General features: G+C 47.9%; 18 non-coding genes across 18 annotated transcripts; all 18 read right to left on the bottom strand.

The window, feature by feature from the left end:
- Positions 1 to 108: 108 nt before the first annotated feature.
- LOC142728436 (U2 spliceosomal RNA) lies at positions 109 to 299 on the bottom strand. Its single transcript, XR_012877582.1, has one exon. It is a non-coding gene; the product is annotated as a U2 spliceosomal RNA (small nuclear RNA).
- Positions 300 to 1591: 1292 nt separating this feature from the next.
- Positions 1592 to 1782, bottom strand: LOC142728434 (U2 spliceosomal RNA). Its single transcript, XR_012877581.1, has one exon. It is a non-coding gene; the product is annotated as a U2 spliceosomal RNA (small nuclear RNA).
- Positions 1783 to 3062: 1280 nt separating this feature from the next.
- LOC142728432 (U2 spliceosomal RNA) lies at positions 3063 to 3253 on the bottom strand. The gene has a single exon (XR_012877579.1). It is a non-coding gene; the product is annotated as a U2 spliceosomal RNA (small nuclear RNA).
- Positions 3254 to 4541: 1288 nt separating this feature from the next.
- Positions 4542 to 4732, bottom strand: LOC142728431 (U2 spliceosomal RNA). The gene has a single exon (XR_012877578.1). It is a non-coding gene; the product is annotated as a U2 spliceosomal RNA (small nuclear RNA).
- Positions 4733 to 6024: 1292 nt separating this feature from the next.
- LOC142728386 (U2 spliceosomal RNA) lies at positions 6025 to 6215 on the bottom strand. Its single transcript, XR_012877537.1, has one exon. It is a non-coding gene; the product is annotated as a U2 spliceosomal RNA (small nuclear RNA).
- A 1280-nt stretch (positions 6216 to 7495) lies between these two features.
- On the bottom strand, positions 7496 to 7686 carry LOC142728430 (U2 spliceosomal RNA). The gene has a single exon (XR_012877577.1). It is a non-coding gene; the product is annotated as a U2 spliceosomal RNA (small nuclear RNA).
- Positions 7687 to 8994: 1308 nt separating this feature from the next.
- On the bottom strand, positions 8995 to 9185 carry LOC142728429 (U2 spliceosomal RNA). Its single transcript, XR_012877576.1, has one exon. It is a non-coding gene; the product is annotated as a U2 spliceosomal RNA (small nuclear RNA).
- Positions 9186 to 10473: 1288 nt separating this feature from the next.
- Positions 10474 to 10664, bottom strand: LOC142728428 (U2 spliceosomal RNA). Its single transcript, XR_012877575.1, has one exon. It is a non-coding gene; the product is annotated as a U2 spliceosomal RNA (small nuclear RNA).
- A 1280-nt stretch (positions 10665 to 11944) lies between these two features.
- LOC142728427 (U2 spliceosomal RNA) lies at positions 11945 to 12135 on the bottom strand. The gene has a single exon (XR_012877574.1). It is a non-coding gene; the product is annotated as a U2 spliceosomal RNA (small nuclear RNA).
- Positions 12136 to 13411: 1276 nt separating this feature from the next.
- LOC142728426 (U2 spliceosomal RNA) lies at positions 13412 to 13602 on the bottom strand. Its single transcript, XR_012877573.1, has one exon. It is a non-coding gene; the product is annotated as a U2 spliceosomal RNA (small nuclear RNA).
- Positions 13603 to 14878: 1276 nt separating this feature from the next.
- On the bottom strand, positions 14879 to 15069 carry LOC142728425 (U2 spliceosomal RNA). The gene has a single exon (XR_012877572.1). It is a non-coding gene; the product is annotated as a U2 spliceosomal RNA (small nuclear RNA).
- Positions 15070 to 16341: 1272 nt separating this feature from the next.
- Positions 16342 to 16532, bottom strand: LOC142728423 (U2 spliceosomal RNA). The gene has a single exon (XR_012877571.1). It is a non-coding gene; the product is annotated as a U2 spliceosomal RNA (small nuclear RNA).
- A 1284-nt stretch (positions 16533 to 17816) lies between these two features.
- On the bottom strand, positions 17817 to 18007 carry LOC142728422 (U2 spliceosomal RNA). Its single transcript, XR_012877570.1, has one exon. It is a non-coding gene; the product is annotated as a U2 spliceosomal RNA (small nuclear RNA).
- Positions 18008 to 19295: 1288 nt separating this feature from the next.
- Positions 19296 to 19486, bottom strand: LOC142728420 (U2 spliceosomal RNA). Its single transcript, XR_012877568.1, has one exon. It is a non-coding gene; the product is annotated as a U2 spliceosomal RNA (small nuclear RNA).
- A 1280-nt stretch (positions 19487 to 20766) lies between these two features.
- On the bottom strand, positions 20767 to 20957 carry LOC142728388 (U2 spliceosomal RNA). The gene has a single exon (XR_012877539.1). It is a non-coding gene; the product is annotated as a U2 spliceosomal RNA (small nuclear RNA).
- A 1296-nt stretch (positions 20958 to 22253) lies between these two features.
- Positions 22254 to 22444, bottom strand: LOC142728419 (U2 spliceosomal RNA). Its single transcript, XR_012877567.1, has one exon. It is a non-coding gene; the product is annotated as a U2 spliceosomal RNA (small nuclear RNA).
- A 1280-nt stretch (positions 22445 to 23724) lies between these two features.
- On the bottom strand, positions 23725 to 23915 carry LOC142728418 (U2 spliceosomal RNA). The gene has a single exon (XR_012877566.1). It is a non-coding gene; the product is annotated as a U2 spliceosomal RNA (small nuclear RNA).
- Positions 23916 to 25203: 1288 nt separating this feature from the next.
- LOC142728384 (U2 spliceosomal RNA) lies at positions 25204 to 25394 on the bottom strand. Its single transcript, XR_012877535.1, has one exon. It is a non-coding gene; the product is annotated as a U2 spliceosomal RNA (small nuclear RNA).
- Positions 25395 to 26208: the final 814 nt, after the last annotated feature.

Raw genomic sequence — 26208 nt, 5'->3', positions numbered from 1 at the left:
ACAGGTGTTGAAATAATGGGATTAAAAGGGGAGATCCCTTCAGAAAGACAGAAACAATAGCAAAGACAAAAAACACTTTTGGAATCTGCTTTTAGTCAACACATAAGGAAAGGGTGCACCGGTCCTGGAAATACTGCAATACCAGGTCAATGCGTGGAGTGGACAGAGCAAGCTCTATTTCCATCTCCCTGTTCTAAAAATCCATTTAATATATGGTCCCCAGATAGGGGACGTATCAGATATTAAACTGATAAGAACAGATACTACACTTGATCTTAGCCAAAAGGCCGAGAAGCGATAACCCGAACGGGCCGCGCGTTGCCCGAGCCTGCCCGATACTGCTGTTCAGCCCTTGCAGCGATTCAGCCTACTTCTAGGCAATTCCATGGGGCCCTGCAGGCTCACACACTCACAGCTACACGGGAGGTGAATAAAGGCCGGAGAGGAAGCCAGACAGGATTTCCTTCTTTTGCTTGCACCACAATGCAGTGCTGAAAGAGGAGGAATCTACATAAAAACGCCTTCCTGGCAACGCCCAAATGCCCTGCTGCCATGCAGATAAACACTGGCAGCGGCAGCAAGTGCATGCCCACAGCCACCCCTTGTTCCTTCACACCTTGTATCAGCTGTAATCCAGTCCAGTCCAGTGCTGCCTGCTGAGCAGCACTGACCAACACTGCCTGGGCCCAGGCTTTTACCTCTGAGGCCCCATTATGATGTCAGAAAGCTGGCTCTGGAATCCTGAGGGCTCCACTATGACACGTGCAAAGTTCCGTCTGAACTTTATATAAGACGGTGAGGCTCAGTCAGTCACTCAGTGTTGCCTGAGAGGGCAACACTGCAACAGCCGGCCGCCAGGCTGTCTTTTTTTTGCACAGCTAGTTGCCTCCAGGAGGCCACAAGAGGGAGACAAGGGACTGCAAAATGGAAAATAGGCATCCACCAACTTTACAGACAACTTCTCCTTGCTCCTACAACCTCCATCCTTGCACAGTTTGTTATTCTTCTAGGTAACATAGTAACAAATCCAAATTGCTGCTCTCTTTGTAGGCAAGCAAGGCTTTGTTGCAACTGCAATTCTTACTTCTTCTTGAAATGTAGGGACGACAGTACATTCCATCACATCCATCTAGTGTACACAGGTAGGTCCATTGTGGCGGGCAGGCGAGCGGGCGGGCTGCTTTATTGGCTGTTTGCTGTTCCCCTACTCCACTCCACTATTTGACTGTTGTGCTGCATCAATCAATCAATCAATCAATCAATCAATCAATCAATCAATCAATCAATCAATCAGTGGCTGGCTCAGGTGCAGCTCTTTAACTTACCTAAAAGGGAGGGCGGAGAGAAGACAAGGAAGGTGAATGAGGTGTTCCAATGTGAAATGCCGGAAACACAGAAACACAGACGACACACAACAAGAGGTGGCAATCTATTCATTAATTGCATTTAATCAATGAGCTCATTATCACTCATGCATTGTCCAACAGGTGTTGAAATAATGGGATTAAAAGGGGAGATCCCTTCAGAAAGACAGAAACAATAGCAAAGACAAAAAACACTTTTGGAATCTGCTTTTAGTCAACACATAAGGAAAGGGTGCACCGGTCCTGGAAATACTGCAATACCAGGTCAATGCGTGGAGTGGACAGAGCAAGCTCTATTTCCATCTCCCTGTTCTAAAAATCCATTTAATATATGGTCCCCAGATAGGGGACGTATCAGATATTAAACTGATAAGAACAGATACTACACTTGATCTTAGCCAAAAGGCCGAGAAGCGATAACCCGAACGGGCCGCGCGTTGCCCGAGCCTGCCCGATACTGCTGTTCAGCCCTTGCAGCGATTCAGCCTACTTCTAGGCAATTCCATGGGGCCCTGCAGGCTCACACACTCACAGCTACACGGGAGGTGAATAAAGGCCGGAGAGGAAGCCAGACAGGATTTGCTTCTTTTGCTTGCACCACAATGCAGTGCTGAAAGAGGAGGAATCTACATAAAAACGCCTTCCTGGCAACGCCCAAATGCCCTGCTGCCATGCAGATAAACACTGGCAGCGGCAGCAAGTGCATGCCCACAGCCACCCCTTGTTCCTTCACACCTTGTATCAGCTGTAATCCAGTCCAGTCCAGTGCTGCCTGCTGAGCAGCACTGACCAACACTGCCTGGGCCCAGGCTTTTATCTCTGAGGCCCCATTATGATGTCAGAAAGCTGGCTCTGGAATCCTGAGGGCTCCACTATGACACGTGCAAAGTTCCGTCTGAACTTTATATAAGACGGTGAGGCTCAGTCAGTCACTCAGTGTTGCCTGAGAGGGCAACACTGCAACAGCCGGCCGCCAGGCTGTCTTTTTTTTGCACAGCTAGTTGCCTCCAGGAGGCCACAAGAGGGAGACAAGGGACTGCAAAATGGAAAATAGGCATCCACCAACTTTACAGACAACTTCTCCTTGCTCCTACAACCTCCATCCTTGCACAGTTTGTTATTCTTCTAGGTAACATAGTAACAAATCCAAATTGCTGCTCTCTTTGTAGGCAAGCAAGGCTTTGTTGCAACTGCAATTCTTACTTCTTCTTGAAATGTAGGGACGACAGTACATTCCATCACATCCATCTAGTGTACACAGGTAGGTCCATTGTGGCGGGCAGGCGAGCGGGCGGGCTGCTTTATTGGCTGTTTGCTGTTCCCCTACTCCACTCCACTATTTGACTGTTGTGCTGCATCAATCAATCAATCAATCAATCAATCAATCAATCAATCAATCAGTGGCTGGCTCAGGTGCAGCTCTTTAACTTACCTAAAAGGGATGGCGGAGAGAAGACAAGGAAGGTGAATGAGGTGTTCCAATGTGAAATGCCGGAAACACAGAAACACAGACGACACACAACAAGAGGTGGCAATCTATTCATTAATTGCATTTAATCAATGAGCTCATTATCACTCATGCATTGTCCAACAGGTGTTGAAATAATGGGATTAAAAGGGGAGATCCCTTCAGAAAGACAGAAACAATAGCAAAGACAAAAAACACTTTTGGAATCTGCTTTTAGTCAACACATAAGGAAAGGGTGCACCGGTCCTGGAAATACTGCAATACCAGGTCAATGCGTGGAGTGGACAGAGCAAGCTCTATTTCCATCTCCCTGTTCTAAAAATCCATTTAATATATGGTCCCCAGATAGGGGACGTATCAGATATTAAACTGATAAGAACAGATACTACACTTGATCTTAGCCAAAAGGCCGAGAAGCGATAACCCGAACGGGCCGCGCGTTGCCCGAGCCTGCCCGATACTGCTGTTCAGCCCTTGCAGCGATTCAGCCTACTTCTAGGCAATTCCATGGGGCCCTGCAGGCTCACACACTCACAGCTACACGGGAGGTGAATAAAGGCCGGAGAGGAAGCCAGACAGGATTTGCTTCTTTTGCTTGCACCACAATGCAGTGCTGAAAGAGGAGGAATCTACATAAAAACGCCTTCCTGGCAACGCCCAAATGCCCTGCTGCCATGCAGATAAACACTGGCAGCGGCAGCAAGTGCATGCCCACAGCCACCCCTTGTTCCTTCACACCTTGTATCAGCTGTAATCCAGTCCAGTCCAGTGCTGCCTGCTGAGCAGCACTGACCAACACTGCCTGGGCCCAGGCTTTTATCTCTGAGGCCCCATTATGATGTCAGAAAGCTGGCTCTGGAATCCTGAGGGCTCCACTATGACACGTGCAAAGTTCCGTCTGAACTTTATATAAGACGGTGAGGCTCAGTCAGTCACTCAGTGTTGCCTGAGAGGGCAACACTGCAACAGCCGGCCGCCAGGCTGTCTTTTTTTTGCACAGCTAGTTGCCTCCAGGAGGCCACAAGAGGGAGACAAGGGACTGCAAAATGGAAAATAGGCATCCACCAACTTTACAGACAACTTCTCCTTGCTCCTACAACCTCCATCCTTGCACAGTTTGTTATTCTTCTAGGTAACATAGTAACAAATCCAAATTGCTGCTCTCTTTGTAGGCAAGCAAGGCTTTGTTGCAACTGCAATTCTTACTTCTTCTTGAAATGTAGGGACGACAGTACATTCCATCACATCCATCTAGTGTACACAGGTAGGTCCATTGTGGCGGGCAGGCGAGCGGGCGGGCTGCTTTATTGGCTGTTTGCTGTTCCCCTACTCCACTCCACTATTTGACTGTTGTGCTGCATCAATCAATCAATCAATCAATCAATCAATCAATCAATCAATCAATCAATCAGTGGCTGGCTCAGGTGCAGCTCTTTAACTTACCTAAAAGGGAGGGCGGAGAGAAGACAAGGAAGGTGAATGAGGTGTTCCAATGTGAAATGCCGGAAACACAGAAACACAGACGACACACAACAAGAGGTGGCAATCTATTCATTAATTGCATTTAATCAATGAGCTCATTATCACTCATGCATTGTCCAACAGGTGTTGAAATAATGGGATTAAAAGGGGAGATCCCTTCAGAAAGACAGAAACAATAGCAAAGACAAAAAACACTTTTGGAATCTGCTTTTAGTCAACACATAAGGAAAGGGTGCACCGGTCCTGGAAATACTGCAATACCAGGTCAATGCGTGGAGTGGACAGAGCAAGCTCTATTTCCATCTCCCTGTTCTAAAAATCCATTTAATATATGGTCCCCAGATAGGGGACGTATCAGATATTAAACTGATAAGAACAGATACTACACTTGATCTTAGCCAAAAGGCCGAGAAGCGATAACCCGAACGGGCCGCGCGTTGCCCGAGCCTGCCCGATACTGCTGTTCAGCCCTTGCAGCGATTCAGCCTACTTCTAGGCAATTCCATGGGGCCCTGCAGGCTCACACACTCACAGCTACACGGGAGGTGAATAAAGGCCGGAGAGGAAGCCAGACAGGATTTGCTTCTTTTGCTTGCACCACAATGCAGTGCTGAAAGAGGAGGAATCTACATAAAAACGCCTTCCTGGCAACGCCCAAATGCCCTGCTGCCATGCAGATAAACACTGGCAGCGGCAGCAAGTGCATGCCCACAGCCACCCCTTGTTCCTTCACACCTTGTATCAGCTGTAATCCAGTCCAGTCCAGTGCTGCCTGCTGAGCAGCACTGACCAACACTGCCTGGGCCCAGGCTTTTATCTCTGAGGCCCCATTATGATGTCAGAAAGCTGGCTCTGGAATCCTGAGGGCTCCACTATGACACGTGCAAAGTTCCGTCTGAACTTTATATAAGACGGTGAGGCTCAGTCAGTCACTCAGTGTTGCCTGAGAGGGCAACACTGCAACAGCCGGCCGCCAGGCTGTCTTTTTTTTGCACAGCTAGTTGCCTCCAGGAGGCCACAAGAGGGAGACAAGGGACTGCAAAATGGAAAATAGGCATCCACCAACTTTACAGACAACTTCTCCTTGCTCCTACAACCTCCATCCTTGCACAGTTTGTTATTCTTCTAGGTAACATAGTAACAAATCCAAATTGCTGCTCTCTTTGTAGGCAAGCAAGGCTTTGTTGCAACTGCAATTCTTACTTCTTCTTGAAATGTAGGGACGACAGTACATTCCATCACATCCATCTAGTGTACACAGGTAGGTCCATTGTGGCGGGCAGGCGAGCGGGCGGGCTGCTTTATTGGCTGTTTGCTGTTCCCCTACTCCACTCCACTATTTGACTGTTGTGCTGCATCAATCAATCAATCAATCAATCAATCAATCAATCAATCAATCAATCAATCAATCAGTGGCTGGCTCAGGTGCAGCTCTTTAACTTACCTAAAAGGGAGGGCGGAGAGAAGACAAGGAAGGTGAATGAGGTGTTCCAATGTGAAATGCCGGAAACACAGAAACACAGACGACACACAACAAGAGGTGGCAATCTATTCATTAATTGCATTTAATCAATGAGCTCATTATCACTCATGCATTGTCCAACAGGTGTTGAAATAATGGGATTAAAAGGGGAGATCCCTTCAGAAAGACAGAAACAATAGCAAAGACAAAAAACACTTTTGGAATCTGCTTTTAGTCAACACATAAGGAAAGGGTGCACCGGTCCTGGAAAAACTGCAATACCAGGTCAATGCGTGGAGTGGACAGAGCAAGCTCTATTTCCATCTCCCTGTTCTAAAAATCCATTTAATATATGGTCCCCAGATAGGGGACGTATCAGATATTAAACTGATAAGAACAGATACTACACTTGATCTTAGCCAAAAGGCCGAGAAGCGATAACCCGAACGGGCCGCGCGTTGCCCGAGCCTGCCCGATACTGCTGTTCAGCCCTTGCAGCGATTCAGCCTACTTCTAGGCAATTCCATGGGGCCCTGCAGGCTCACACACTCACAGCTACACGGGAGGTGAATAAAGGCCGGAGAGGAAGCCAGACAGGATTTGCTTCTTTTGCTTGCACCACAATGCAGTGCTGAAAGAGGAGGAATCTACATAAAAACGCCTTCCTGGCAACGCCCAAATGCCCTGCTGCCATGCAGATAAACACTGGCAGCGGCAGCAAGTGCATGCCCACAGCCACCCCTTGTTCCTTCACACCTTGTATCAGCTGTAATCCAGTCCAGTCCAGTGCTGCCTGCTGAGCAGCACTGACCAACACTGCCTGGGCCCAGGCTTTTATCTCTGAGGCCCCATTATGATGTCAGAAAGCTGGCTCTGGAATCCTGAGGGCTCCACTATGACACGTGCAAAGTTCCGTCTGAACTTTATATAAGACGGTGAGGCTCAGTCAGTCACTCAGTGTTGCCTGAGAGGGCAACACTGCAACAGCCGGCCGCCAGGCTGTCTTTTTTTTGCACAGCTAGTTGCCTCCAGGAGGCCACAAGAGGGAGACAAGGGACTGCAAAATGGAAAATAGGCATCCACCAACTTTACAGACAACTTCTCCTTGCTCCTACAACCTCCATCCTTGCACAGTTTGTTATTCTTCTAGGTAACATAGTAACAAATCCAAATTGCTGCTCTCTTTGTAGGCAAGCAAGGCTTTGTTGCAACTGCAATTCTTACTTCTTCTTGAAATGTAGGGACGACAGTACATTCCATCACATCCATCTAGTGTACACAGGTAGGTCCATTGTGGCGAGCAGGCGAGCGGGCGGGCTGCTTTATTGGCTGTTTGCTGTTCCCCTACTCCACTCCACTATTTGACTGTTGTGCTGCATCAATCAATCAATCAATCAATCAATCAATCAATCAATCAATCAGTGGCTGGCTCAGGTGCAGCTCTTTAACTTACCTAAAAGGGAGGGCGGAGAGAAGACAAGGAAGGTGAATGAGGTGTTCCAATGTGAAATGCCGGAAACACAGAAACACAGACGACACACAACAAGAGGTGGCAATCTATTCATTAATTGCATTTAATCAATGAGCTCATTATCACTCATGCATTGTCCAACAGGTGTTGAAATAATGGGATTAAAAGGGGAGATCCCTTCAGAAAGACAGAAACAATAGCAAAGACAAAAAACACTTTTGGAATCTGCTTTTAGTCAACACATAAGGAAAGGGTGCACCGGTCCTGGAAATACTGCAATACCAGGTCAATGCGTGGAGTGGACAGAGCAAGCTCTATTTCCATCTCCCTGTTCTAAAAATCCATTTAATATATGGTCCCCAGATAGGGGACGTATCAGATATTAAACTGATAAGAACAGATACTACACTTGATCTTAGCCAAAAGGCCGAGAAGCGATAACCCGAACGGGCCGCGCGTTGCCCGAGCCTGCCCGATACTGCTGTTCAGCCCTTGCAGCGATTCAGCCTACTTCTAGGCAATTCCATGGGGCCCTGCAGGCTCACACACTCACAGCTACACGGGAGGTGAATAAAGGCCGGAGAGGAAGCCAGACAGGATTTGCTTCTTTTGCTTGCACCACAATGCAGTGCTGAAAGAGGAGGAATCTACATAAAAACGCCTTCCTGGCAACGCCCAAATGCCCTGCTGCCATGCAGATAAACACTGGCAGCGGCAGCAAGTGCATGCCCACAGCCACCCCTTGTTCCTTCACACCTTGTATCAGCTGTAATCCAGTCCAGTCCAGTGCTGCCTGCTGAGCAGCACTGACCAACACTGCCTGGGCCCAGGCTTTTATCTCTGAGGCCCCATTATGATGTCAGAAAGCTGGCTCTGGAATCCTGAGGGCTCCACTATGACACGTGCAAAGTTCCGTCTGAACTTTATATAAGACGGTGAGGCTCAGTCAGTCACTCAGTGTTGCCTGAGAGGGCAACACTGCAACAGCCGGCCGCCAGGCTGTCTTTTTTTTGCACAGCTAGTTGCCTCCAGGAGGCCACAAGAGGGAGACAAGGGACTGCAAAATGGAAAATAGGCATCCACCAACTTTACAGACAACTTCTCCTTGCTCCTACAACCTCCATCCTTGCACAGTTTGTTATTCTTCTAGGTAACATAGTAACAAATCCAAATTGCTGCTCTCTTTGTAGGCAAGCAAGGCTTTGTTGCAACTGCAATTCTTACTTCTTCTTGAAATGTAGGGACGACAGTACATTCCATCACATCCATCTAGTGTACACAGGTAGGTCCATTGTGGCGGGCAGGCGAGCGGGCGGGCTGCTTTATTGGCTGTTTGCTGTTCCCCTACTCCACTCCACTATTTGACTGTTGTGCTGCATCAATCAATCAATCAATCAATCAATCAATCAATCAATCAATCAATCAATCAATCAATCAATCAATCAATCAGTGGCTGGCTCAGGTGCAGCTCTTTAACTTACCTAAAAGGGAGGGCGGAGAGAAGACAAGGAAGGTGAATGAGGTGTTCCAATGTGAAATGCCGGAAACACAGAAACACAGACGACACACAACAAGAGGTGGCAATCTATTCATTAATTGCATTTAATCAATGAGCTCATTATCACTCATGCATTGTCCAACAGGTGTTGAAATAATGGGATTAAAAGGGGAGATCCCTTCAGAAAGACAGAAACAATAGCAAAGACAAAAAACACTTTTGGAATCTGCTTTTAGTCAACACATAAGGAAAGGGTGCACCGGTCCTGGAAATACTGCAATACCAGGTCAATGCGTGGAGTGGACAGAGCAAGCTCTATTTCCATCTCCCTGTTCTAAAAATCCATTTAATATATGGTCCCCAGATAGGGGACGTATCAGATATTAAACTGATAAGAACAGATACTACACTTGATCTTAGCCAAAAGGCCGAGAAGCGATAACCCGAACGGGCCGCGCGTTGCCCGAGCCTGCCCGATACTGCTGTTCAGCCCTTGCAGCGATTCAGCCTACTTCTAGGCAATTCCATGGGGCCCTGCAGGCTCACACACTCACAGCTACACGGGAGGTGAATAAAGGCCGGAGAGGAAGCCAGACAGGATTTGCTTCTTTTGCTTGCACCACAATGCAGTGCTGAAAGAGGAGGAATCTACATAAAAACGCCTTCCTGGCAACGCCCAAATGCCCTGCTGCCATGCAGATAAACACTGGCAGCGGCAGCAAGTGCATGCCCACAGCCACCCCTTGTTCCTTCACACCTTGTATCAGCTGTAATCCAGTCCAGTCCAGTGCTGCCTGCTGAGCAGCACTGACCAACACTGCCTGGGCCCAGGCTTTTATCTCTGAGGCCCCATTATGATGTCAGAAAGCTGGCTCTGGAATCCTGAGGGCTCCACTATGACACGTGCAAAGTTCCGTCTGAACTTTATATAAGACGGTGAGGCTCAGTCAGTCACTCAGTGTTGCCTGAGAGGGCAACACTGCAACAGCCGGCCGCCAGGCTGTCTTTTTTTTGCACAGCTAGTTGCCTCCAGGAGGCCACAAGAGGGAGACAAGGGACTGCAAAATGGAAAATAGGCATCCACCAACTTTACAGACAACTTCTCCTTGCTCCTACAACCTCCATCCTTGCACAGTTTGTTATTCTTCTAGGTAACATAGTAACAAATCCAAATTGCTGCTCTCTTTGTAGGCAAGCAAGGCTTTGTTGCAACTGCAATTCTTACTTCTTCTTGAAATGTAGGGACGACAGTACATTCCATCACATCCATCTAGTGTACACAGGTAGGTCCATTGTGGCGGGCAGGCGAGCGGGCGGGCTGCTTTATTGGCTGTTTGCTGTTCCCCTACTCCACTCCACTATTTGACTGTTGTGCTGCATCAATCAATCAATCAATCAATCAATCAATCAATCAATCAATCAATCAATCAGTGGCTGGCTCAGGTGCAGCTCTTTAACTTACCTAAAAGGGAGGGCGGAGAGAAGACAAGGAAGGTGAATGAGGTGTTCCAATGTGAAATGCCGGAAACACAGAAACACAGACGACACACAACAAGAGGTGGCAATCTATTCATTAATTGCATTTAATCAATGAGCTCATTATCACTCATGCATTGTCCAACAGGTGTTGAAATAATGGGATTAAAAGGGGAGATCCCTTCAGAAAGACAGAAACAATAGCAAAGACAAAAAACACTTTTGGAATCTGCTTTTAGTCAACACATAAGGAAAGGGTGCACCGGTCCTGGAAATACTGCAATACCAGGTCAATGCGTGGAGTGGACAGAGCAAGCTCTATTTCCATCTCCCTGTTCTAAAAATCCATTTAATATATGGTCCCCAGATAGGGGACGTATCAGATATTAAACTGATAAGAACAGATACTACACTTGATCTTAGCCAAAAGGCCGAGAAGCGATAACCCGAACGGGCCGCGCGTTGCCCGAGCCTGCCCGATACTGCTGTTCAGCCCTTGCAGCGATTCAGCCTACTTCTAGGCAATTCCATGGGGCCCTGCAGGCTCACACACTCACAGCTACACGGGAGGTGAATAAAGGCCGGAGAGGAAGCCAGACAGGATTTGCTTCTTTTGCTTGCACCACAATGCAGTGCTGAAAGAGGAGGAATCTACATAAAAACGCCTTCCTGGCAACGCCCAAATGCCCTGCTGCCATGCAGATAAACACTGGCAGCGGCAGCAAGTGCATGCCCACAGCCACCCCTTGTTCCTTCACACCTTGTATCAGCTGTAATCCAGTCCAGTCCAGTGCTGCCTGCTGAGCAGCACTGACCAACACTGCCTGGGCCCAGGCTTTTATCTCTGAGGCCCCATTATGATGTCAGAAAGCTGGCTCTGGAATCCTGAGGGCTCCACTATGACACGTGCAAAGTTCCGTCTGAACTTTATATAAGACGGTGAGGCTCAGTCAGTCACTCAGTGTTGCCTGAGAGGGCAACACTGCAACAGCCGGCCGCCAGGCTGTCTTTTTTTTGCACAGCTAGTTGCCTCCAGGAGGCCACAAGAGGGAGACAAGGGACTGCAAAATGGAAAATAGGCATCCACCAACTTTACAGACAACTTCTCCTTGCTCCTACAACATCCATCCTTGCACAGTTTGTTATTCTTCTAGGTAACATAGTAACAAATCCAAATTGCTGCTCTCTTTGTAGGCAAGCAAGGCTTTGTTGCAACTGCAATTCTTACTTCTTCTTGAAATGTAGGGACGACAGTACATTCCATCACATCCATCTAGTGTACACAGGTAGGTCCATTGTGGCGGGCAGGCGAGCGGGCGGGCTGCTTTATTGGCTGTTTGCTGTTCCCCTACTCCACTCCACTATTTGACTGTTGTGCTGCATCAATCAATCAATCAATCAATCAATCAATCAATCAATCAATCAGTGGCTGGCTCAGGTGCAGCTCTTTAACTTACCTAAAAGGGAGGGCGGAGAGAAGACAAGGAAGGTGAATGAGGTGTTCCAATGTGAAATGCCGGAAACACAGAAACACAGACGACACACAACAAGAGGTGGCAATCTATTCATTAATTGCATTTAATCAATGAGCTCATTATCACTCATGCATTGTCCAACAGGTGTTGAAATAATGGGATTAAAAGGGGAGATCCCTTCAGAAAGACAGAAACAATAGCAAAGACAAAAAACACTTTTGGAATCTGCTTTTAGTCAACACATAAGGAAAGGGTGCACCGGTCCTGGAAATACTGCAATACCAGGTCAATGCGTGGAGTGGACAGAGCAAGCTCTATTTCCATCTCCCTGTTCTAAAAATCCATTTAATATATGGTCCCCAGATAGGGGACGTATCAGATATTAAACTGATAAGAACAGATACTACACTTGATCTTAGCCAAAAGGCCGAGAAGCGATAACCCGAACGGGCCGCGCGTTGCCCGAGCCTGCCCGATACTGCTGTTCAGCCCTTGCAGCGATTCAGCCTACTTCTAGGCAATTCCATGGGGCTCTGCAGGCTCACACACTCACAGCTACACGGGAGGTGAATAAAGGCCGGAGAGGAAGCCAGACAGGATTTGCTTCTTTTGCTTGCACCACAATGCAGTGCTGAAAGAGGAGGAATCTACATAAAAACGCCTTCCTGGCAACGCCCAAATGCCCTGCTGCCATGCAGATAAACACTGGCAGCGGCAGCAAGTGCATGCCCACAGCCACCCCTTGTTCCTTCACACCTTGTATCAGCTGTAATCCAGTCCAGTCCAGTGCTGCCTGCTGAGCAGCACTGACCAACACTGCCTGGGCCCAGGCTTTTATCTCTGAGGCCCCATTATGATGTCAGAAAGCTGGCTCTGGAATCCTGAGGGCTCCACTATGACACGTGCAAAGTTCCGTCTGAACTTTATATAAGACGGTGAGGCTCAGTCAGTCACTCAGTGTTGCCTGAGAGGGCAACACTGCAACAGCCGGCCGCCAGGCTGTCTTTTTTTTGCACAGCTAGTTGCCTCCAGGAGGCCACAAGAGGGAGACAAGGGACTGCAAAATGGAAAATAGGCATCCACCAACTTTACAGACAACTTCTCCTTGCTCCTACAACCTCCATCCTTGCACAGTTTGTTATTCTTCTAGGTAACATAGTAACAAATCCAAATTGCTGCTCTCTTTGTAGGCAAGCAAGGCTTTGTTGCAACTGCAATTCTTACTTCTTCTTGAAATGTAGGGACGACAGTACATTCCATCACATCCATCTAGTGTACACAGGTAGGTCCATTGTGGCGGGCAGGCGAGCGGGCGGGCTGCTTTATTGGCTGTTTGCTGTTCCCCTACTCCACTCCACTATTTGACTGTTGTGCTGCATCAATCAATCAATCAATCAATCAATCAATCAATCAATCAGTGGCTGGCTCAGGTGCAGCTCTTTAACTTACCTAAAAGGGAGGGCGGAGAGAAGACAAGGAAGGTGAATGAGGTGTTCCAATGTGAAATGCCGGAAACACAGAAACACAGACGACACACAACAAGAGGTGGCAATCTATTCATTAATTGCATTTAATCAATGAGCTCATTATCACTCATGCATTGTCCAACAGGTGTTGAAATAATGGGATTAAAAGGGGAGATCCCTTCAGAAAGACAGAAACAATAGCAAAGACAAAAAACACTTTTGGAATCTGCTTTTAGTCAACACATAAGGAAAGGGTGCACCGGTCCTGGAAATACTGCAATACCAGGTCAATGCGTGGAGTGGACAGAGCAAGCTCTATTTCCATCTCCCTGTTCTAAAAATCCATTTAATATATGGTCCCCAGATAGGGGACGTATCAGATATTAAACTGATAAGAACAGATACTACACTTGATCTTAGCCAAAAGGCCGAGAAGCGATAACCCGAACGGGCCGCGCGTTGCCCGAGCCTGCCCGATACTGCTGTTCAGCCCTTGCAGCGATTCAGCCTACTTCTAGGCAATTCCATGGGGCCCTGCAGGCTCACACACTCACAGCTACACGGGAGGTGAATAAAGGCCGGAGAGGAAGCCAGACAGGATTTGCTTCTTTTGCTTGCACCACAATGCAGTGCTGAAAGAGGAGGAATCTACATAAAAACGCCTTCCTGGCAACGCCCAAATGCCCTGCTGCCATGCAGATAAACACTGGCAGCGGCAGCAAGTGCATGCCCACAGCCACCCCTTGTTCCTTCACACCTTGTATCAGCTGTAATCCAGTCCAGTCCAGTGCTGCCTGCTGAGCAGCACTGACCAACACTGCCTGGGCCCAGGCTTTTATCTCTGAGGCCCCATTATGATGTCAGAAAGCTGGCTCTGGAATCCTGAGGGCTCCACTATGACACGTGCAAAGTTCCGTCTGAACTTTATATAAGACGGTGAGGCTCAGTCAGTCACTCAGTGTTGCCTGAGAGGGCAACACTGCAACAGCCGGCCGCTAGGCTGTCTTTTTTTTGCACAGCTAGTTGCCTCCAGGAGGCCACAAGAGGGAGACAAGGGACTGCAAAATGGAAAATAGGCATCCACCAACTTTACAGACAACTTCTCCTTGCTCCTACAACATCCATCCTTGCACAGTTTGTTATTCTTCTAGGTAACATAGTAACAAATCCAAATTGCTGCTCTCTTTGTAGGCAAGCAAGGCTTTGTTGCAACTGCAATTCTTACTTCTTCTTGAAATGTAGGGACGACAGTACATTCCATCACATCCATCTAGTGTACACAGGTAGGTCCATTGTGGCGGGCAGGCGAGCGGGCGGGCTGCTTTATTGGCTGTTTGCTGTTCCCCTACTCCACTCCACTATTTGACTGTTGTGCTGCATCAATCAATCAATCAATCAATCAATCAATCAATCAATCAGTGGCTGGCTCAGGTGCAGCTCTTTAACTTACCTAAAAGGGAGGGCGGAGAGAAGACAAGGAAGGTGAATGAGGTGTTCCAATGTGAAATGCCGGAAACACAGAAACACAGACGACACACAACAAGAGGTGGCAATCTATTCATTAATTGCATTTAATCAATGAGCTCATTATCACTCATGCATTGTCCAACAGGTGTTGAAATAATGGGATTAAAAGGGGAGATCCCTTCAGAAAGACAGAAACAATAGCAAAGACAAAAAACACTTTTGGAATCTGCTTTTAGTCAACACATAAGGAAAGGGTGCACCGGTCCTGGAAATACTGCAATACCAGGTCAATGCGTGGAGTGGACAGAGCAAGCTCTATTTCCATCTCCCTGTTCTAAAAATCCATTTAATATATGGTCCCCAGATAGGGGACGTATCAGATATTAAACTGATAAGAACAGATACTACACTTGATCTTAGCCAAAAGGCCGAGAAGCGATAACCCGAACGGGCCGCGCGTTGCCCGAGCCTGCCCGATACTGCTGTTCAGCCCTTGCAGCGATTCAGCCTACTTCTAGGCAATTCCATGGGGCCCTGCAGGCTCACACACTCACAGCTACACGGGAGGTGAATAAAGGCCGGAGAGGAAGCCAGACAGGATTTGCTTCTTTTGCTTGCACCACAATGCAGTGCTGAAAGAGGAGGAATCTACATAAAAACGCCTTCCTGGCAACGCCCAAATGCCCTGCTGCCATGCAGATAAACACTGGCAGCGGCAGCAAGTGCATGCCCACAGCCACCCCTTGTTCCTTCACACCTTGTATCAGCTGTAATCCAGTCCAGTCCAGTGCTGCCTGCTGAGCAGCACTGACCAACACTGCCTGGGCCCAGGCTTTTATCTCTGAGGCCCCATTATGATGTCAGAAAGCTGGCTCTGGAATCCTGAGGGCTCCACTATGACACGTGCAAAGTTCCGTCTGAACTTTATATAAGACGGTGAGGCTCAGTCAGTCACTCAGTGTTGCCTGAGAGGGCAACACTGCAACAGCCGGCCGCCAGGCTGTCTTTTTTTTGCACAGCTAGTTGCCTCCAGGAGGCCACAAGAGGGAGACAAGGGACTGCAAAATGGAAAATAGGCATCCACCAACTTTACAGACAACTTCTCCTTGCTCCTACAACCTCCATCCTTGCACAGTTTGTTATTCTTCTAGGTAACATAGTAACAAATCCAAATTGCTGCTCTCTTTGTAGGCAAGCAAGGCTTTGTTGCAACTGCAATTCTTACTTCTTCTTGAAATGTAGGGACGACAGTACATTCCATCACATCCATCTAGTGTACACAGGTAGGTCCATTGTGGCGGGCAGGCGAGCGGGCGGGCTGCTTTATTGGCTGTTTGCTGTTCCCCTACTCCACTCCACTATTTGACTGTTGTGCTGCATCAATCAATCAATCAATCAATCAATCAATCAATCAGTGGCTGGCTCAGGTGCAGCTCTTTAACTTACCTAAAAGGGAGGGCGGAGAGAAGACAAGGAAGGTGAATGAGGTGTTCCAATGTGAAATGCCGGAAACACAGAAACACAGACGACACACAACAAGAGGTGGCAATCTATTCATTAATTGCATTTAATCAATGAGCTCATTATCACTCATGCATTGTCCAACAGGTGTTGAAATAATGGGATTAAAAGGGGAGATCCCTTCAGAAAGACAGAAACAATAGCAAAGACAAAAAACACTTTTGGAATCTGCTTTTAGTCAACACATAAGGAAAGGGTGCACCGGTCCTGGAAATACTGCAATACCAGGTCAATGCGTGGAGTGGACAGAGCAAGCTCTATTTCCATCTCCCTGTTCTAAAAATCCATTTAATATATGGTCCCCAGATAGGGGACGTATCAGATATTAAACTGATAAGAACAGATACTACACTTGATCTTAGCCAAAAGGCCGAGAAGCGATAACCCGAACGGGCCGCGCGTTGCCCGAGCCTGCCCGATACTGCTGTTCAGCCCTTGCAGCGATTCAGCCTACTTCTAGGCAATTCCATGGGGCCCTGCAGGCTCACACACTCACAGCTACACGGGAGGTGAATAAAGGCCGGAGAGGAAGCCAGACAGGATTTGCTTCTTTTGCTTGCACCACAATGCAGTGCTGAAAGAGGAGGAATCTACATAAAAACGCCTTCCTGGCAACGCCCAAATGCCCTGCTGCCATGCAGATAAACACTGGCAGCGGCAGCAAGTGCATGCCCACAGCCACCCCTTGTTCCTTCACACCTTGTATCAGCTGTAATCCAGTCCAGTCCAGTGCTGCCTGCTGAGCAGCACTGACCAACACTGCCTGGGCCCAGGCTTTTATCTCTGAGGCCCCATTATGATGTCAGAAAGCTGGCTCTGGAATCCTGAGGGCTCCACTATGACACGTGCAAAGTTCCGTCTGAACTTTATATAAGACGGTGAGGCTCAGTCAGTCACTCAGTGTTGCCTGAGAGGGCAACACTGCAACAGCCGGCCGCCAGGCTGTCTTTTTTTTGCACAGCTAGTTGCCTCCAGGAGGCCACAAGAGGGAGACAAGGGACTGCAAAATGGAAAATAGGCATCCACCAACTTTACAGACAACTTCTCCTTGCTCCTACAACCTCCATCCTTGCACAGTTTGTTATTCTTCTAGGTAACATAGTAACAAATCCAAATTGCTGCTCTCTTTGTAGGCAAGCAAGGCTTTGTTGCAACTGCAATTCTTACTTCTTCTTGAAATGTAGGGACGACAGTACATTCCATCACATCCATCTAGTGTACACAGGTAGGTCCATTGTGGCGGGCAGGCGAGCGGGCGGGCTGCTTTATTGGCTGTTTGCTGTTCCCCTACTCCACTCCACTATTTGACTGTTGTGCTGCATCAATCAATCAATCAATCAATCAATCAATCAATCAATCAATCAATCAGTGGCTGGCTCAGGTGCAGCTCTTTAACTTACCTAAAAGGGAGGGCGGAGAGAAGACAAGGAAGGTGAATGAGGTGTTCCAATGTGAAATGCCGGAAACACAGAAACACAGACGACACACAACAAGAGGTGGCAATCTATTCATTAATTGCATTTAATCAATGAGCTCATTATCACTCATGCATTGTCCAACAGGTGTTGAAATAATGGGATTAAAAGGGGAGATCCCTTCAGAAAGACAGAAACAATAGCAAAGACAAAAAACACTTTTGGAATCTGCTTTTAGTCAACACATAAGGAAAGGGTGCACCGGTCCTGGAAATACTGCAATACCAGGTCAATGCGTGGAGTGGACAGAGCAAGCTCTATTTCCATCTCCCTGTTCTAAAAATCCATTTAATATATGGTCCCCAGATAGGGGACGTATCAGATATTAAACTGATAAGAACAGATACTACACTTGATCTTAGCCAAAAGGCCGAGAAGCGATAACCCGAACGGGCCGCGCGTTGCCCGAGCCTGCCCGATACTGCTGTTCAGCCCTTGCAGCGATTCAGCCTACTTCTAGGCAATTCCATGGGGCCCTGCAGGCTCACACACTCACAGCTACACGGGAGGTGAATAAAGGCCGGAGAGGAAGCCAGACAGGATTTGCTTCTTTTGCTTGCACCACAATGCAGTGCTGAAAGAGGAGGAATCTACATAAAAACGCCTTCCTGGCAACGCCCAAATGCCCTGCTGCCATGCAGATAAACACTGGCAGCGGCAGCAAGTGCATGCCCACAGCCACCCCTTGTTCCTTCACACCTTGTATCAGCTGTAATCCAGTCCAGTCCAGTGCTGCCTGCTGAGCAGCACTGACCAACACTGCCTGGGCCCAGGCTTTTATCTCTGAGGCCCCATTATGATGTCAGAAAGCTGGCTCTGGAATCCTGAGGGCTCCACTATGACACGTGCAAAGTTCCGTCTGAACTTTATATAAGACGGTGAGGCTCAGTCAGTCACTCAGTGTTGCCTGAGAGGGCAACACTGCAACAGCCGGCCGCCAGGCTGTCTTTTTTTTGCACAGCTAGTTGCCTCCAGGAGGCCACAAGAGGGAGACAAGGGACTGCAAAATGGAAAATAGGCATCCACCAACTTTACAGACAACTTCTCCTTGCTCCTACAACCTCCATCCTTGCACAGTTTGTTATTCTTCTAGGTAACATAGTAACAAATCCAAATTGCTGCTCTCTTTGTAGGCAAGCAAGGCTTTGTTGCAACTGCAATTCTTACTTCTTCTTGAAATGTAGGGACGACAGTACATTCCATCACATCCATCTAGTGTACACAGGTAGGTCCATTGTGGCGGGCAGGCGAGCGGGCGGGCTGCTTTATTGGCTGTTTGCTGTTCCCCTACTCCACTCCACTATTTGACTGTTGTGCTGCATCAATCAATCAATCAATCAATCAATCAATCAATCAATCAATCAATCAATCAGTGGCTGGCTCAGGTGCAGCTCTTTAACTTACCTAAAAGGGAGGGCGGAGAGAAGACAAGGAAGGTGAATGAGGTGTTCCAATGTGAAATGCCGGAAACACAGAAACACAGACGACACACAACAAGAGGTGGCAATCTATTCATTAATTGCATTTAATCAATGAGCTCATTATCACTCATGCATTGTCCAACAGGTGTTGAAATAATGGGATTAAAAGGGGAGATCCCTTCAGAAAGACAGAAACAATAGCAAAGACAAAAAACACTTTTGGAATCTGCTTTTAGTCAACACATAAGGAAAGGGTGCACCGGTCCTGGAAATACTGCAATACCAGGTCAATGCGTGGAGTGGACAGAGCAAGCTCTATTTCCATCTCCCTGTTCTAAAAATCCATTTAATATATGGTCCCCAGATAGGGGACGTATCAGATATTAAACTGATAAGAACAGATACTACACTTGATCTTAGCCAAAAGGCCGAGAAGCGATAACCCGAACGGGCCGCGCGTTGCCAGAGCCTGCCCGATACTGCTGTTCAGCCCTTGCAGCGATTCAGCCTACTTCTAGGCAATTCCATGGGGCCCTGCAGGCTCACACACTCACAGCTACACGGGAGGTGAATAAAGGCCGGAGAGGAAGCCAGACAGGATTTGCTTCTTTTGCTTGCACCACAATGCAGTGCTGAAAGAGGAGGAATCTACATAAAAACGCCTTCCTGGCAACGCCCAAATGCCCTGCTGCCATGCAGATAAACACTGGCAGCGGCAGCAAGTGCATGCCCACAGCCACCCCTTGTTCCTTCACACCTTGTATCAGCTGTAATCCAGTCCAGTCCAGTGCTGCCTGCTGAGCAGCACTGACCAACACTGCCTGGGCCCAGGCTTTTATCTCTGAGGCCCCATTATGATGTCAGAAAGCTGGCTCTGGAATCCTGAGGGCTCCACTATGACACGTGCAAAGTTCCGTCTGAACTTTATATAAGACGGTGAGGCTCAGTCAGTCACTCAGTGTTGCCTGAGAGGGCAACACTGCAACAGCCGGCCGCCAGGCTGTCTTTTTTTTGCACAGCTAGTTGCCTCCAGGAGGCCACAAGAGGGAGACAAGGGACTGCAAAATGGAAAATAGGCATCCACCAACTTTACAGACAACTTCTCCTTGCTCCTACAACCTCCATCCTTGCACAGTTTGTTATTCTTCTAGGTAACATAGTAACAAATCCAAATTGCTGCTCTCTTTGTAGGCAAGCAAGGCTTTGTTGCAACTGCAATTCTTACTTCTTCTTGAAATGTAGGGACGACAGTACATTCCATCACATCCATCTAGTGTACACAGGTAGGTCCATTGTGGCGGGCAGGCGAGCGGGCGGGCTGCTTTATTGGCTGTTTGCTGTTCCCCTACTCCACTCCACTATTTGACTGTTGTGCTGCATCAATCAATCAATCAATCAATCAATCAATCAATCAATCAATCAGTGGCTGGCTCAGGTGCAGCTCTTTAACTTACCTAAAAGGGAGGGCGGAGAGAAGACAAGGAAGGTGAATGAGGTGTTCCAATGTGAAATGCCGGAAACACAGAAACACAGACGACACACAACAAGAGGTGGCAATCTATTCATTAATTGCATTTAATCAATGAGCTCATTATCACTCATGCATTGTCCAACAGGTGTTGAAATAATGGGATTAAAAGGGGAGATCCCTTCAGAAAGACAGAAACAATAGCAAAGACAAAAAACACTTTTGGAATCTGCTTTTAGTCAACACATAAGGAAAGGGTGCACCGGTCCTGGAAATACTGCAATACCAGGTCAATGCGTGGAGTGGACAGAGCAAGCTCTATTTCCATCTCCCTGTTCTAAAAATCCATTTAATATATGGTCCCCAGATAGGGGACGTATCAGATATTAAACTGATAAGAACAGATACTACACTTGATCTTAGCCAAAAGGCAGAGAAGCGATAACCCGAACGGGCCGCGCGTTGCCCGAGCCTGCCCGATACTGCTGTTCAGCCCTTGCAGCGATTCAGCCTACTTCTAGGCAATTCCATGGGGCCCTGCAGGCTCACACACTCACAGCTACACGGGAGGTGAATAAAGGCCGGAGAGGAAGCCAGACAGGATTTGCTTCTTTTGCTTGCACCACAATGCAGTGCTGAAAGAGGAGGAATCTACATAAAAACGCCTTCCTGGCAACGCCCAAATGCCCTGCTGCCATGCAGATAAACACTGGCAGCGGCAGCAAGTGCATGCCCACAGCCACCCCTTGTTCCTTCACACCTTGTATCAGCTGTAATCCAGTCCAGTCCAGTGCTGCCTGCTGAGCAGCACTGACCAACACTGCCTGGGCCCAGGCTTTTATCTCTGAGGCCCCATTATGATGTCAGAAAGCTGGCTCTGGAATCCTGAGGGCTCCACTATGACACGTGCAAAGTTCCGTCTGAACTTTATATAAGACGGTGAGGCTCAGTCAGTCACTCAGTGTTGCCTGAGAGGGCAACACTGCAACAGCCGGCCGCCAGGCTGTCTTTTTTTTGCACAGCTAGTTGCCTCCAGGAGGCCACAAGAGGGAGACAAGGGACTGCAAAATGGAAAATAGGCATCCACCAACTTTACAGACAACTTCTCCTTGCTCCTACAACCTCCATCCTTGCACAGTTTGTTATTCTTCTAGGTAACATAGTAACAAATCCAAATTGCTGCTCTCTTTGTAGGCAAGCAAGGCTTTGTTGCAACTGCAATTCTTACTTCTTCTTGAAATGTAGGGACGACAGTACATTCCATCACATCCATCTAGTGTACACAGGTAGGTCCATTGTGGCGGGCAGGCGAGCGGGCGGGCTGCTTTATTGGCTGTTTGCTGTTCCCCTACTCCACTCCACTATTTGACTGTTGTGCTGCATCAATCAATCAATCAATCAATCAATCAATCAATCAATCAATCAATCAATCAATCAATCAGTGGCTGGCTCAGGTGCAGCTCTTTAACTTACCTAAAAGGGAGGGCGGAGAGAAGACAAGGAAGGTGAATGAGGTGTTCCAATGTGAAATGCCGGAAACACAGAAACACAGACGACACACAACAAGAGGTGGCAATCTATTCATTAATTGCATTTAATCAATGAGCTCATTATCACTCATGCATTGTCCAACAGGTGTTGAAATAATGGGATTAAAAGGGGAGATCCCTTCAGAAAGACAGAAACAATAGCAAAGACAAAAAACACTTTTGGAATCTGCTTTTAGTCAACACATAAGGAAAGGGTGCACCGGTCCTGGAAATACTGCAATACCAGGTCAATGCGTGGAGTGGACAGAGCAAGCTCTATTTCCATCTCCCTGTTCTAAAAATCCATTTAATATATGGTCCCCAGATAGGGGACGTATCAGATATTAAACTGATAAGAACAGATACTACACTTGATCTTAGCCAAAAGGCCGAGAAGCGATAACCCGAACGGGCCGCGCGTTGCCCGAGCCTGCCCGATACTGCTGTTCAGCCCTTGCAGCGATTCAGCCTACTTCTAGGCAATTCCATGGGGCCCTGCAGGCTCACACACTCACAGCTACACGGGAGGTGAATAAAGGCCGGAGAGGAAGCCAGACAGGATTTGCTTCTTTTGCTTGCACCACAATGCAGTGCTGAAAGAGGAGGAATCTACATAAAAACGCCTTCCTGGCAACGCCCAAATGCCCTGCTGCCATGCAGATAAACACTGGCAGCGGCAGCAAGTGCATGCCCACAGCCACCCCTTGTTCCTTCACACCTTGTATCAGCTGTAATCCAGTCCAGTCCAGTGCTGCCTGCTGAGCAGCACTGACCAACACTGCCTGGGCCCAGGCTTTTATCTCTGAGGCCCCATTATGATGTCAGAAAGCTGGCTCTGGAATCCTGAGGGCTCCACTATGACACGTGCAAAGTTCCGTCTGAACTTTATATAAGACGGTGAGGCTCAGTCAGTCACTCAGTGTTGCCTGAGAGGGCAACACTGCAACAGCCGGCCGCCAGGCTGTCTTTTTTTTGCACAGCTAGTTGCCTCCAGGAGGCCACAAGAGGGAGACAAGGGACTGCAAAATGGAAAATAGGCATCCACCAACTTTACAGACAACTTCTCCTTGCTCCTACAACCTCCATCCTTGCACAGTTTGTTATTCTTCTAGGTAACATAGTAACAAATCCAAATTGCTGCTCTCTTTGTAGGCAAGCAAGGCTTTGTTGCAACTGCAATTCTTACTTCTTCTTGAAATGTAGGGACGACAGTACATTCCATCACATCCATCTAGTGTACACAGGTAGGTCCATTGTGGCGGGCAGGCGAGCGGGCGGGCTGCTTTATTGGCTGTTTGCTGTTCCCCTACTCCACTCCACTATTTGACTGTTGTGCTGCATCAATCAATCAATCAATCAATCAATCAATCAATCAATCAATCAGTGGCTGGCTCAGGTGCAGCTCTTTAACTTACCTAAAAGGGAGGGCGGAGAGAAGACAAGGAAGGTGAATGAGGTGTTCCAATGTGAAATGCCGGAAACACAGAAACACAGACGACACACAACAAGAGGTGGCAATCTATTCATTAATTGCATTTAATCAATGAGCTCATTATCACTCATGCATTGTCCAACAGGTGTTGAAATAATGGGATTAAAAGGGGAGATCCCTTCAGAAAGACAGAAACAATAGCAAAGACAAAAAACACTTTTGGAATCTGCTTTTAGTCAACACATAAGGAAAGGGTGCACCGGTCCTGGAAATACTGCAATACCAGGTCAATGCGTGGAGTGGACAGAGCAAGCTCTATTTCCATCTCCCTGTTCTAAAAATCCATTTAATATATGGTCCCCAGATAGGGGACGTATCAGATATTAAACTGATAAGAACAGATACTACACTTGATCTTAGCCAAAAGGCCGAGAAGCGATAACCCGAACGGGCCGCGCGTTGCCCGAGCCTGCCCGATACTGCTGTTCAGCCCTTGCAGCGATTCAGCCTACTTCTAGGCAATTCCATGGGGCCCTGCAGGCTCACACACTCACAGCTACACGGGAGGTGAATAAAGGCCGGAGAGGAAGCCAGACAGGATTTGCTTCTTTTGCTTGCACCACAATGCAGTGCTCAAAGAGGAGGAATCTACATAAAAACGCCTTCCTGGCAACGCCCAAATGCCCTGCTGCCATGCAGATAAACACTGGCAGCGGCAGCAAGTGCATGCCCACAGCCACCCCTTGTTCCTTCACACCTTGTATCAGCTGTAATCCAGTCCAGTCCAGTGCTGCCTGCTGAGCAGCACTGACCAACACTGCCTGGGCCCAGGCTTTTATCTCTGAGGCCCCATTATGATGTCAGAAAGCTGGCTCTGGAATCCTGAGGGCTCCACTATGACACGTGCAAAGTTCCGTCTGAACTTTATATAAGACGGTGAGGCTCAGTCAGTCACTCAGTGTTGCCTGAGAGGGCAACACTGCAACAGCCGGCCGCCAGGCTGTCTTTTTTTTGCACAGCTAGTTGCCTCCAGGAGGCCACAAGAGGGAGACAAGGGACTGCAAAATGGAAAATAGGCATCCACCAACTTTACAGACAACTTCTCCTTGCTCCTACAACCTCCATCCTTGCACAGTTTGTTATTCTTCTAGGTAACATAGTAACAAATCCAAATTGCTGCTCTCTTTGTAGGCAAGCAAGGCTTTGTTGCAACTGCAATTCTTACTTCTTCTTGAAATGTAGGGACGACAGTACATTCCATCACATCCATCTAGTGTACACAGGTAGGTCCATTGTGGCGGGCAGGCGAGCGGGCGGGCTGCTTTATTGGCTGTTTGCTGTTCCCCTACTCCACTCCACTATTTGACTGTTGTGCTGCATCAATCAATCAATCAATCAATCAATCAATCAATCAATCAATCAATCAATCAGTGGCTGGCTCAGGTGCAGCTCTTTAACTTACCTAAAAGGGAGGGCGGAGAGAAGACAAGGAAGGTGAATGAGGTGTTCCAATGTGAAATGCCGGAAACACAGAAACACAGACGACACACAACAAGAGGTGGCAATCTATTCATTAATTGCATTTAATCAATGAGCTCATTATCACTCATGCATTGTCCAACAGGTGTTGAAATAATGGGATTAAAAGGGGAGATCCCTTCAGAAAGACAGAAACAATAGCAAAGACAAAAAACACTTTTGGAATCTGCTTTTAGTCAACACATAAGGAAAGGGTGCATCGGTCCTGGAAATACTGCAATACCAGGTCAATGCGTGGAGTGGACAGAGCAAGCTCTATTTCCATCTCCCTGTTCTAAAAATCCATTTAATATATGGTCCCCAGATAGGGGACGTATCAGATATTAAACTGATAAGAACAGATACTACACTTGATCTTAGCCAAAAGGCCGAGAAGCGATAACCCGAACGGGCCGCGCGTTGCCCGAGCCTGCCCGATACTGCTGTTCAGCCCTTGCAGCGATTCAGCCTACTTCTAGGCAATTCCATGGGGCCCTGCAGGCTCACACACTCACAGCTACACGGGAGGTGAATAAAGGCCGGAGAGGAAGCCAGACAGGATTTGCTTATTTTGCTTGCACCACAATGCAGTGCTGAAAGAGGAGGAATCTACATAAAAACGCCTTCCTGGCAACGCCCAAATGCCCTGCTGCCATGCAGATAAACACTGGCAGCGGCAGCAAGTGCATGCCCACAGCCACCCCTTGTTCCTTCACACCTTGTATCAGCTGTAATCCAGTCCAGTCCAGTGCTGCCTGCTGAGCAGCACTGACCAACACTGCCTGGGCCCAGGCTTTTATCTCTGAGGCCCCATTATGATGTCAGAAAGCTGGCTCTGGAATCCTGAGGGCTCCACTATGACACGTGCAAAGTTCCGTCTGAACTTTATATAAGACGGTGAGGCTCAGTCAGTCACTCAGTGTTGCCTGAGAGGGCAACACTGCAACAGCCGGCCGCCAGGCTGTCTTTTTTTTGCACAGCTAGTTGCCTCCAGGAGGCCACAAGAGGGAGACAAGGGACTGCAAAATGGAAAATAGGCATCCACCAACTTTACAGACAACTTCTCCTTGCTCCTACAACCTCCATCCTTGCACAGTTTGTTATTCTTCTAGGTAACATAGTAACAAATCCAAATTGCTGCTCTCTTTGTAGGCAAGCAAGGCTTTGTTGCAACTGCAATTCTTACTTCTTCTTGAAATGTAGGGACGACAGTAC

Source organism: Rhinoderma darwinii, unplaced genomic scaffold, assembly GCF_050947455.1.
Source record: "Rhinoderma darwinii isolate aRhiDar2 unplaced genomic scaffold, aRhiDar2.hap1 Scaffold_675, whole genome shotgun sequence".
In the NCBI taxonomy this organism is placed as follows: domain Eukaryota; kingdom Metazoa; phylum Chordata; class Amphibia; order Anura; family Rhinodermatidae; genus Rhinoderma; species Rhinoderma darwinii.
This window is presented reverse-complemented; position numbering and strand designations above follow the sequence as displayed.